This window comes from Oryza sativa, chromosome 4 (assembly GCF_034140825.1).
Source record: "Oryza sativa Japonica Group chromosome 4, ASM3414082v1".
NCBI classification, from domain to species: Eukaryota; Viridiplantae; Streptophyta; class Magnoliopsida; order Poales; family Poaceae; genus Oryza; species Oryza sativa.
Genome location: NC_089038.1, coordinates 5,359,334 through 5,371,607, shown reverse-complemented (window position 1 = coordinate 5,371,607; position 12,274 = coordinate 5,359,334). Strand labels below are relative to the sequence as shown.

The following is a 12,274-nucleotide window of genomic DNA, read 5'->3' as shown; positions in this document are numbered from 1 at the left end:
TCGTCGCAAGCTGCCTCGGAAGTCGCCATCGCCTCGTCCTGGCGAAATCCGGCCTCCTCCCGAGCGGTTTCCCCGGCCTGGCGGGCTCGGGCGGCCTCCTCCCGAGCGGTTTCCTCGGCCTGGCGAGCCCGGGCGGCCTCCTGGGCGGCCTCCTCAGCTTCCCGTAGGCGATCCGCGGCCTCTCGCCGGTCAGATTCCCGCCTGAGGGCCTCTGCGGCCGCCGGATCCTCGGCCTCAGACTGGCCGGACTTGGAATGGCGGGAGGGACGCGACGGGATCTCGCTGAAACAAAAGAAAAAACCAGAAGACGAACAAGATGGGTGAGTGAAAACTCGCGTTGAGAGAATGAATACAGCCACGATGGGTGAGAGACGAACCTGCGAGGGGGTCGGTTAAACAACCACTTTGGAGGGGAAATGAGGTTTCCCCGAGATGGTTCTGTCTCCCCCATCTTGCGGGGCCGCTTCTTCTTGCGCTCCCCCTCGGGCTGCGATGTAGGCGCGGCCCCCTCCGGGCGCCTGCTGCTGGCACGCGCCGCCCCGCCCCCTCGGGGAGGAGATGGGGGAGGTGTTCCTCCCTGCTTCCTCTTCCCCCGGGCGTCGGCAGGGCGGCTGCTCCCCGGGCCCCTGTCGCGAGACCTAGAAGCACGACGCCCTCTCGGGGTAGATTGTTCCCCCCTGCGGCTCCCGCCTGCGCCGTCGTGGCCCTTTGGAGCTCGCTCCTCTGAGGCCCCGACCGCCATCATAATGGTCAGGATGGAGGCGCGGTCTGGATCGCTGCAGAGGGGGAGGATTCCTTGGGGAATGAGGGCCGCCTCTACGGAGTTGAGATTCAGCACCCGTTGGACCAATATCTTGAAGTCCTCAGGAGCCCAGTCCCATCTCACTCCCTGGTGGGTCCTCGTGAAGTCTTCGGACCCGGTGTACTCCCAGGCGCCCCGAGCGCGTCGCTGGAGCGGCGCAATCCGACGACGGAGGTAGTCGCCGTACACCATGGCCCCTGTGAGCCCCTGGGATCGCAGGCCCGCCAGGCGGTCGAGGACGGCGTCATAGCCATCCCCCAGATCTACCGGCGCCCGCCAGCTGGAGGCCTGCGCCGGGGGCTGGCTCGGAAGTCGGAGGCGCGCTTCGTCGGCGAGGGGAGTGTAGAACCAGTCGCTCTTCCAGTCGTCCCACTTCTTGCGGAGGGCGCAGGGGATGTAGCGGTTCAGCACCGGCCCCCGTGGCTGGAAGTAGCAGCCACCGACTACCGATGGCGGCGACACCGACTGCACGGTGAAGAACCACCGGAACAGCCGAAGAGATGGGCGCACCCCAATGAACATCTCGCACAGATGCGCGAAGATGGCCAATGTCATCACCGCGTTGGGGGTGAGGTGCGCCATCTGGAGATCGTAGAACTCCAGAACATCCATGAAGAAAGAAGAAAATGGCGGAACCAGCCCTGCCATTGCAAAGGGGAGAAAGAAGACGGACCGCCCTGGGTAGTCTGGCGCCGGGCGTCCCTCGCCCAGCGTGACTATCTCCCGGCCGGTGGCAGATTCCGGCATGAAGCGGCGCGGCAGCCCAGCCTGCCTCTCGCTCACGATGCGGGAAGGCGGCAGCACGCTACCATCGAGCAGAGCGGAGCCCCGTGCCATGGCGCCGGAGGAAGAGAAGATTAAGAGCGAGCGCGTGTGGCGAAGGTAGGGCACAGGAAAGAAGGAGTTAGGGCGCAAGCGGCGAAGACAAGGGGAATAATGGCGAAAGGAAGGAAACAGATCCCTTCCTCAGTGCCTTTATACTCTTGCCAACGCTGTGCCCGGCTCCTCGCTTCTCGCGCCCACTATTTCGCCCCCTCGTTTCTCGCGCCCACGCTTCCACTAATCCCATTCGCCCGCTTGCGGCGCATGAGGTGGATATGCGGTTGTGGCAGTCGAGATAGATCATATCGTGCGCGCGTTAATTACGCTCGCCGACCGAAGCGACGTTACCATATCTCCAGACGAAACGAATCGCCATGTCCAGATTCGTGTGCTACTCAAGTAATGTGGCAGTCTTGAAGAGACCGCTCATTGTTGACAGCCGAGTTACCATTGCCGATGTGCGTGGTTTGTGACCGTTGGGTTTCTGCCCAATTGTGGAGACCGGTCCCACCTGTCACCAGGCCTTAGGAGTGGCGTCACGCCCGACCGCTTCCCTTAAAGAGGGCGATCGCCCTGGCATAACGCCGGGGGCTACTGTCGGTGACATGGGATCAGGAGTATCATGACTAGAGGTTTGAGGCAGACACAATCGCACACGTGGCCTGGCACCCCCGAGGGACGTTGGGCCCGAGGGTGATGTGTTCGCCCTCCTCTTAGTCCCCCCGAGGGGGTCGGGCCGCACCCGCCTCGGCCCCAAGGGCCGAGGCGCCCCGACCCCTCGTGGGTTTTTGCTCCGCGTGTATGGGTTAGGTGAGCACAGTGGGGCTCACCTAACCATATTTATTGCGGTTTGGCTGAACGTGTCACGCCGCATGTAACGCAGTGCAGTGCACTCGTTTATCCGGTCTGTGACCAGTCACAGACCGGTCAGATCGCGGGTTAGGTGGCGACAGGCGATCTGACGCACGCCTCGCCCCATCCCGTCAGGACGAGGGCTTCTAGGCGCTCGTCCTGTCACGCCCGGAAATTCACTAGTAATTTCCGAACTTATTTGTGCATAAAATCCTCGTCCAGGAATCAGCCGAGGTACACAAACTGACAATTTAATATACAAATCCATCATAATAATAACGTTACACACTTACAAAAGAAAAGAAAACAGCAGCGGAATTAACGGTCTAGCGATGGCTTCAGCTCCACTCCCACAGGCAGCTCAACTGGGGTATAAGCCAAACGTCTTCTCCTTCTGGATCCTTTATCTTCAACTGAGGTTTGATGATTATTGCAAGAATGAGCATGTGACATACTCAACAAGCCACACAGCAAATATGCAAGTGCACAAGGATACCAAAGGATGGCATAATATAGGCTCATTTGCGAAAGCAGCATTTAGCAAAGAGTTAAGAGTAGTAAAACAGTAGAGTAATTAATTAAAAATTTTAATCAACACTGAACAGCACACCCATGCTACACAGGCCCAACCATCCTGAACAACCATACCCGGCTGTACAGATCTAACTCCAAACCAGGAGCTAAGCAAATTATTACCAGTTATAACATCCATAATTATTGTGAGAGGTGTGAGACTAATCACGAAAAACATTGCTCAACTCGCCCATAACCACGGGCACGGCTATTCGAATAGTTTTACTCTGGCCAGAGGTGTACCACTGTACCCACAAGACACAACCCCACATCATGTCACCATGTGCCTCAATACCACCACGGTACCTCGGAAAGGAGTTGTGACAATACCCCTTGCACAACATAACCCATTACAGCGCACCTTTCCTGGATCATAATCACCCCCTCAAAAACCAGAGGCATGGACTCCCCAGCGACCCCCGTGGACTTCTCGCCACTTCTCAGTCTGGCGCACTATAATGAATCACGCTATACAAAAGATAAAGCCGTTGCCCACGCTGGCTTGTGGTTGGCACGGTAAATGTCTCACAACAGTAGCTCGCGAACCGGTCCTTAATTGTCATGAGCACGACTCTCAAAACCATATGCTCACAACCCACCATTATCAAGTTTTAGTTGGCAAGTAATTAATTAACCAATCACGATTGACCATCGTGAACTATCATTAAGCCATCCTTAAATAATAGTGAGTCATAAGTTATCCCAATAGTGTGCTAATGTTTCTAAGCATGGCTAAGCAATCATAACTAATATCTAGCTGAACCAATATATAAAGCCCAACTAGTCAAGTTATAATAACCCAAGGTATCAAGGAATAAAGTAATCAATGCAAATTGGCCATAACAAAGGAATAAGTTCACACCACCCGGTGACATTCGAAAATAAATGCACAGTTGAAATAAATAGAGAATTTAAATATAGGATCAACATGCTCAAAGGATTATTGTGTTTAGGATCTGTGTGACTTGCCTTGCAATAATCGGTCTTCAATTAATCTTCTGAACACTCCTGACGCACTCACGAACCTTCGCAACGACGGAAACGACAAGCTAACACGCAAAACAAAGAAAAAGACTAATAAAAACCAAATAAATAGTACATATAAAGTAAACAAACATGTAGATCATGATTTTAGATGAATTTAGCAACTTGAACCACTCAAAACCGAGTTACGATGATTTAGTTATGAATTTCCGAAGATTTAATCTATTAGAAAAACAGGAAAAAGAAAAACGATGATGACATCATGATGACCTCATCAATGGCCGGACCAAGATGGCGACCTCGCCGGAGATAGAGCGACCGGCTGCGGATTTGGAGGACATGAACACGTAGAGGACGACGAGACGAACCCAACGATACTCACCCTCGTGCCAAACGACGACCGACGACGGCCGGCGACGAGGAGGCGACGGCGGCGGCTCGGGTTGCACGGGGCGGCGGAGCTCCGATGACCGGCGACGGAAAAGGAAGGGTGGCCGAGCTTCCCCTCACCACGGCGCACCCAACGGTGGTGACGGCGACCGGCGACGACGATGGAGACGGCGGCGCGGCGGCACCGGAGATGGCCGGCGGCGGCGGTTTGCTTGGCGGCGGTGGCGACGGAGCTACGGAGCACGGAAGAGGACGGGAGAGGGGGCAAACGAAAGAGGAGGACTAGGGGGTCCTATTTATAGCCTTGGATTGAAGAGATCGGACTCCTCCCGCAAGAAATCGATCCGGGAAATCAAAAACTCGGTTTTGGAGATAAACTCGAAAACGAGTTTGATTCGGATAAGATACTCAACGATTTGCTCCGATTTTTGGGGTTAAAGATAGAGGAGGATAAGAGGAATATTTCCCCTCAACTAATTTTAGAAAAACACAAGGGGAAAGGTCAGATTTGGAGGAGAAAAAACCGAGCCAAATCGGTCTCAGTTCGGCTGCTTGAGGTAGAAGATAAACAGTGTCGAGGGAGGCAAATTAGACTTTTTGTCTTGGGCTGGCTGAAAACAAAGCAAAGAAAGAAAGAGAAGGGGGGGAGCTCGGCTGGGCTGACTTGGGCTGCACGGCCGTGCACACAAAAGAGGGAGATGGGCTGGAAAGGGCCCAAGACTAGGAAGAGGATTATTATTACTTTTCCAATTAAATTAATCAATGAAATGATCTTTGAATTGTTAAAAATACTTCCAATGCTCAAATAATTTCAAGAAAAATCCTGAAAATACTTGGACACTCAAAGTACTTAAAAAAATTACAATTAGACCATTTAATGATTAATTTAATATGTGGGTAATTACTGAAATACTCTTTGTAAGATTAAAAATTAGGAATTGAGCTTCGAAAAATCCGAGAATATTCCAGAGAGTATAATTAACCATGGAGAATTTAATAAAAATTAAATCCATCCATGCTTTAAATTTAGGAAATTTTATTTCCCACATTTAACTTCACTTGTAAATTAATGAACATTTAATATAAATTCTAATAATAATTTATTAAATAATTTATAAATCCTGAAACAAAAATCAGGATGTGACACGTCCCCAGCTGGAGCTAGCGTGTTACCTCCCAGAGATGGCACGTTAGTCCTGGTCAGATATATGCCAGGCTTCATCCTAACCATTACAGGCAAGATGTTGTGTGAAGAAGGGCGAACATGTAGATTGCTAAGCTGACACGTGGTGGACAAGAATGACCGACGTGACTGGTCTGACACCGGTCATGTCGTCAGCAGACAGCCACGATTCCACGTCGCATCTGCTCCCAGCGAAAGTGGAGGTAGTTGTGGGCCGTCTCATCAGAAGGTGACTCGGACGGCAACTATACAAATCTCCGTCCATTTATGAAAAGGTGGGGTAAGTCCCCACAAAAAAGAGAGAAATGGTGCATGTGGTATCCCCTTAAGATATAAAAGGAGGACCTTGCCCACTGGGACTGGACTTTTGGGGGAGAGGGGGAACCCAGAACAAGGGAGAGGCTGGCTCATACTTTGTAGCTCCTTCATACACAGATCTCCCAAAACACAGGAGTAGGGTGTTACGCTTCTCAGCGGCCCGAACCTGTATACATCGCCCGTGTCTTGTGTGTTTCCTGTCTCGCGAACCTTCCACATACAGAGAGCTTAGAATCTCACCCTGAGTCCCCGGCCGAACCGGCAAAGGGGGGCCTGCGCGGTCTCCCGGTGAGGAGCCCCACGCTCCGTCAGGGCCAGTCAGACCGCCGGTATATGGGCGGTCTGACTGCGGCCTGAACTCCGGTCTGACCGCAATTATGTGGCCGGGCAGACCGTCAGGGTTCGAGCCCGAGTCTATTTTCATCGGGTCTTGGGTTTTCTTGCTTGGAAAGGTATTTTCGGGTTTCCTTTGGTTTCTATTCTGAGTTGGATGTGGAGGAGGGCCTGTAGAGGGCAAAACCAACCCCTATTTAAGGGATAAGGCCGGTTCAATTGTAATCCCCGAACATACAATCCACTTGAATCGCTTTTTCTTTTACCTTTACTTTTTAGCCATATTTTCTATTTTATCATAGTTTTAGTCCATCTTTGTCGATTTGCGCCGTAAATAGTCCGCCGCCGCCACGAGAGTGCGACACCTCTTTGTAGGTTTGTCCTGAAAACCTTCCATTTTGCCCACGAGATGGATAGTTATCTCATATCGATCTAAATTGGCCTAGAGGCTGATTTTGATCTCTAAATCAGCTTCACTAGCCGGTTTAGCCGTTTTCTACAAAAACCCATCTTGATTTGGCCTTTTGGCTAGACCGAGGTGGTTGGCGACTCCATATCACCGCAAGGCGTTTAAGTGTTGCGATCGTGCTTGTCAACTTGTCACAAAAAGTTCCCAACCCTAACAACCTGTTGAGGACATCAACACCATCGATACATCCACGTCCCCACAAGTACAACTTCATGGTCCTATTACCCGCGTTCGTACACGTCAACTTAACTATCAGGTGAGTTCTTTCTTGAGTTCATGTTCCTCTTCTTTATACCCCGGAGACGTGTGCACTCTTGTTTTACTTAGGAACGATGGAGAGGATCCAAAGGGGAGAGGATTCGCGCGGGGTGGATTCGGACTGCAGGACAACGCTAACTTCTGACGGCCGCCAGGACTTCATGCGAACTCCGATTTGTGCATGCAAGTACTTCATGGAAAGCTTATCAGGTCTACTTTCAAATGGATCTAGCCACATGTCCATATCTATTCTGGAGCGGCCGCAATTTTTATTTTACTCCCGACTATTTTCTGTCCATGGTGCTGCGTCACCTCTTTTGGCCCAATGGATTGTGTATCAAGTTGGGCCCATTAGGGGCACGTCCTAGGGTTTGAGCACGACCCTGTGGTCGTTCTTCCCTTCTTCTTATACCTCTAGCCACTGCCAAGAACACTTTGGTTTTGTTTAGATCAAAGTATAGCGTCGCTACTTTGCTGAGTTGATCTCGTGATCGATTAGATCGCCGAATTGCTTGTTACTGAACCCCACTTGTTACTGTTGTTGATTCATTCCAATATCTTTGATTCGCAAATTGAGTTGCTTATTCATCTTGTTCTTGCTGGTTCTCGATTGCTTGCAGGAACAAATACCCTCGTGGTTGGGTGATTGTGCATCCGTCAAGATTCACGACCACCTCTGGAGTTGGTGTAACGATTGCTAAGGCACAACATCCCTGGATAGTTGTAGTCGTATCGCCAACGTCGCTCCATCCAATCGTCTTATCCCTCTCATCGAAAGATCGGGACACCCTTGCGCACATCACCTGTTTGGTTGGAGGGAGTTGGTGATAGGGAATGGGAGTTTAGGTTATCTGAGAGTTTAAGCCTGTAATTTGGTTGGAAGACATGGGAATTTGAGAGGGTTTGGGATAGGGAATTAAGGGGTCCAACTCTCACCGATCCCTTACCAAGGGCATGTTAATTCGTGCGACTCGGAGGGAATTCGACGCGAAAACAAAACCAAGGATGGGGACTAAAAATGTAACTCTCATGACCAATCCTACCATCAATCCCCTCCTTCAAACTCCCATTCACTTTCCCTTCTCTTGCCGTATAGGCCCTAAGGAAAGGCTAGTGATGTGCCACTATATGGAGAGGAATTACCTCATTCGTCCACGCGAACTAGCTATCAACATGAAATGAATTGAGTGAATAAGGCAGAAAAGAAAAAAAAAATCTCTAGACACTACCTGCTCCCCTTCGAGTCCAAGTATCAGGTGAGCGCTATCACCATTTGGCCTTCACCAAATTTTTGGTGTTGGTAAATGCACCTACGCCACTTGGCTCGCACACGCAACCCTGCCCCGAGTTCTGTTCTCCTTTCGTTCTCTTCCTTCTTTTTGGCCGAGAATTTCAGGTTGAGATATCTGCTTATCGGTGAAATTTCAAACCGAAATTTAAATCCTTGACTATAACTAGTGAAGACGGCAAAACATACCCCAAGAAATTTATGAACCACAGCTAGCTAGTGAACACATTAAAAAAACCTAAGTGATTAAATCCCTAACAACAACTAGCGAAGGCGGCAAAACAAATCCCAAGAAAGATAGCTAGATAGTGAAGACATTAAAAAAACCTAAGAAATCCAAGAATGACAGCTAGTCAAGAAAAGAAAATGCAGTGTGGACAAGAGGCTGGGTACATTTTCTTGAGCGGGTTAGCTAGCTCGTGAAGACATTAAAAAAACCCAAAAAGTTTATGAATGATAGATTGAGCGGGTTAGCTAGCTGGTGAAGACATTAAAAAAACCCAAGAAGTTTATAAATGACAGAGAGAAGGAAAAAATGTGGAGTTGACATTTTCTTGAGCGGGTTAGCTAGCTGGTGAAGGCATTAAAAAAACCCAAAAAGTTTATGAATGACATATTGAGCGGGTTAGCTTGCTGGTGAAGACATTAAAAAAACCCAAGAAATTTATAAATGACAGAGAGAAGGAAAAAATGTGGAGTTGACATTTTCTTGAGCGGGTTAGCTTGCTGGTGAAGACATTAAAAAAACCCAAGAAGTTTATAAATGACAGAGAGAAGGAAAAAATGTGGAGTTGATATTTTCTTGAGCGGGTTAGCTAGCTGGTGAAGGCATTAAAAAAACCCAAGAAGTTTATGAATGACATATTGAGCGGGTTAGCTTGCTGGTGAAGACATTAAAAAAACCCAAGAAGTTTATGAATGACAGAGAGAAGAAAAAAATGTGGAGTTGACAAGAGGCTGGGTACGTTTTCTCTAGCTAGGAGGCCGAAATCCAGTTTGGGCGGGCTGACTTGCTGCCACAATTCCAAACCATTTACGACGCCAGCACATTTTTTACTTTGTGTGGGGTCGAACCCTTGCAGGCTCCCTTAAAATGAGGGTGTCTCCCTTATTAAGGGACTTTTAGATTTGGTTGTTACTAGGAAACGACTAGCACAATTGCCAACTCCATGCCCCCCAAAGCATGGGGTTACAAGTCCGCACTACCAGACCAGGCAGCTAAGATTGAGATACGCCCTCTTTTATGTGGCTTCAACACAATAAAAATTCACGGTATGGTACTAATTAAAAAGAGGGGTTCCAGCGAGTACGATACCGTCTCCAACTCCCCCATCGGCGTGCTAACCCGCGCGGGCTCGACGACATACGCGGATTGGAGCGAGCTAGCAGAAGTAGCAGCTGGGACGCATGAGAGAGAGACCTGATTGCAGTTTGATCGCAGTTGCGTCGCCCCCCATGTTTTCGTAGACCTTTATGTGTGCTAGCTGTGCGTATATATGCGTTTCTTGCGCCAAACGAGACGTACGAGAGCTTTTGCGTCCTCCAGCTGGTTGTTCTTTGTAGGTTGTTGCTAGCGGCTTGCATGCAATGGGCATGCAGAATTGCAGGTGGTGATCACGTTCTGGTGTTTGCAATGGTACCAACGCAATTAGCTAGGAAATTAAAACCGCCTAGCCGTGATTTGTGGATCAGGTGACGCCGTGCGAATCCGAGGCGATCGATATACTCCTCGGTCCTCGCCCACCAGCAGAGGGGAGGGGAGTGCCGGATTCCTGTGGAAAAACCAGCCATCCAAGCCAGCGGCAAAACTCCTCTTCATTTAAAAAAACACAGGGGCAAAATTGCAAACTTTATGTTTCTCTGAACAATTTTTGCTAACCATCTCTTTTGTGTGTACCAGATCTGCTGCCTAGAAAGTTAGTTATTCATCTTGGTGCATCTGGCTAGATCCTTATATTGGTTAAAAAATACTTTCATGAAAACACAAGGAACTTATCAGGCTTTTATTTTTATTTTATTATCATCCTTGCTTACTGACGTGTTGTCACAATCAGAGCAAACCTCTTGCGGGTCTGCATTTATGAGATATAAACATGCTCAACACAAGTAATGCAGACTAAATTGGAGTTTTTTTATTTGTTGACAAATTCCTCATAGAAATTGGTTGACCTAACATTCTGGATGATGTGGACATCACTACCTCGGATACACACAACAATCTTCCAACGGTCATTCAAAGACCGATAACAAGAGCTCGTACGCGACAATTAAATTTAGAGGTGAGCTCGTTCTTATGTTCCTCTTTGTATGAATTCGAGACTAGATTGCTACATAATGATTATATTATGATTAGAAACAATGGAGGGAACAAGGAGACACTTGGAGAAGGACTTAGAGCCATGGAGGATCATCAAGGATGTCCAAGTCAAGGTGGAGGCCCAAACCAAGTCGACGTCGGGTGTAATTCGGAGTCTAGGACCAGTCTACACTAAAACGGGCGCCAGGTCGTATACGTGCTCGGATTGGGGCGTTTTTTATATGGATGGAAAGCTAAGAAGATAACATTTCCATTGGTTTTGGTCGCACGTCCAAATTCTTTCCGAGTCAATGGGAATTGACCGAATAAGTTGACGTCCAGAATCTGTCCCGGTGCTGCGTCACCGTATTTGGGCCTTTGGCCTATTTATCGTGTTGGAACCCATTAGGGTTGTGTCGAGAGGGGGTTGCATGACCCTAAACTCTATATATCAGTACCCGCCGCCATCTTTAGGTTTTTGGGTTTTGCTTAGATTAATATGTCGAGAACAGTTTCACCGCTAGATCGGTTTGTAAGACCCCAACTCGTGAGCTTAATCATTCATGTGCAATTTTGCTTGTTTTCTATCTCGTTCTTGTTTGTGTTCTTCGATTGGCAAACAGGGATTAGCCTTCTCGGCGAGGTCATCCGCGTTTCGACATGGGTGATAACCAGAAGAGACGTGGTGCTGCGATTGCGGGGCTCAAGAGCGTGTGCGTTCAAGAAGCCGGATCGATTTGTGTTGCGACTCCGCCCAAATTGTTGTTTATCAGAACATTTTGGAAGATCGGGAACCCTAGTGCACATCACTGGTGGCGGACACTTAGGCCCTGTTTAAATTCCCCAGTAACTTTTTGCAAAAATACCATATCGAATCTTTAGACACATGTATGGAACATTAAATATAGATAAAAAGAAAAACTAATTGCATAGTTTTTTCATTCGTGTCTAAAAACCCCTTCCGACATCCGGTTAAACGTCAGATGTGACACTCAAAAATTTTCATTTCACCTACTAAACATGCCCTTAAAATTGTCCTACCATCGACAACAAAATGTTTGACTAAGAGTGTTGGCGATTGTTTATGCGGCACTCAATCGAACATCTCCTGTGCAGGACAAAATAGTTTTGCTCTCGTTCATCGTAGCCAAAATCAAATAGGCAAAAGAAAATAATGAACTGGGAGGGAGAAGAAACTGAAACTGGACAGCAGAAGCAAACTTGCCATAGAGCTATGGAGACCGGACGTGAGGGCCGGTATAGGAAACGGTGTTGGTGTGAGAGCGAGCCCACGGACCGGACGGCGCGACGGAGACTGGCGGGGATAGGGGTGAGGTGGTGTGACGATGACCTAATGAAGTCTCGGTGGATAACGGACGGTGACGTGATCTACGGTGAGGCGAGCGCGGATTGGCGGCAGCTGGAGGTGAATCGGTGATGGCGCTAGGACGAGTTGGTGCGGCGAGCAGAGGAGGCAGATGGGGCGATGTGCGGAGGAAGGTTGCGAAGGAAAAGGGATGGCGATTGATTTGCGCGTGGAAGGAAATCGACAATCGAGTGCGTGATTTTTCACCGGTAACCCCGTGTGGGTGTGGTTATTACCGATTTGTAGCCCGTTACTGTACTTGCTCTTAGGTTGGCGTTTTGCTTTAAGATTGTGAAACGCCACGTGTCATTACAAGAGAGGAGGAGATCAACGAAATGGC

At 49.0% G+C, this 12,274-nt stretch overlaps 1 long non-coding RNA gene across 1 annotated transcript; it reads right to left on the bottom strand.

Moving 5' to 3' along the window:
* Window positions 1-2,709: 2,709 nt before the first annotated feature.
* Window positions 2,710-5,016, bottom strand: LOC136356091 (uncharacterized). The gene is made up of 3 exons (XR_010740775.1): window positions 4,416-5,016; window positions 4,019-4,098; window positions 2,710-2,889 (listed from the first exon to the last, which is right to left on the bottom strand). It is a non-coding gene; the product is annotated as an uncharacterized lncRNA (long non-coding RNA).
* Window positions 5,017-12,274: the final 7,258 nt, after the last annotated feature.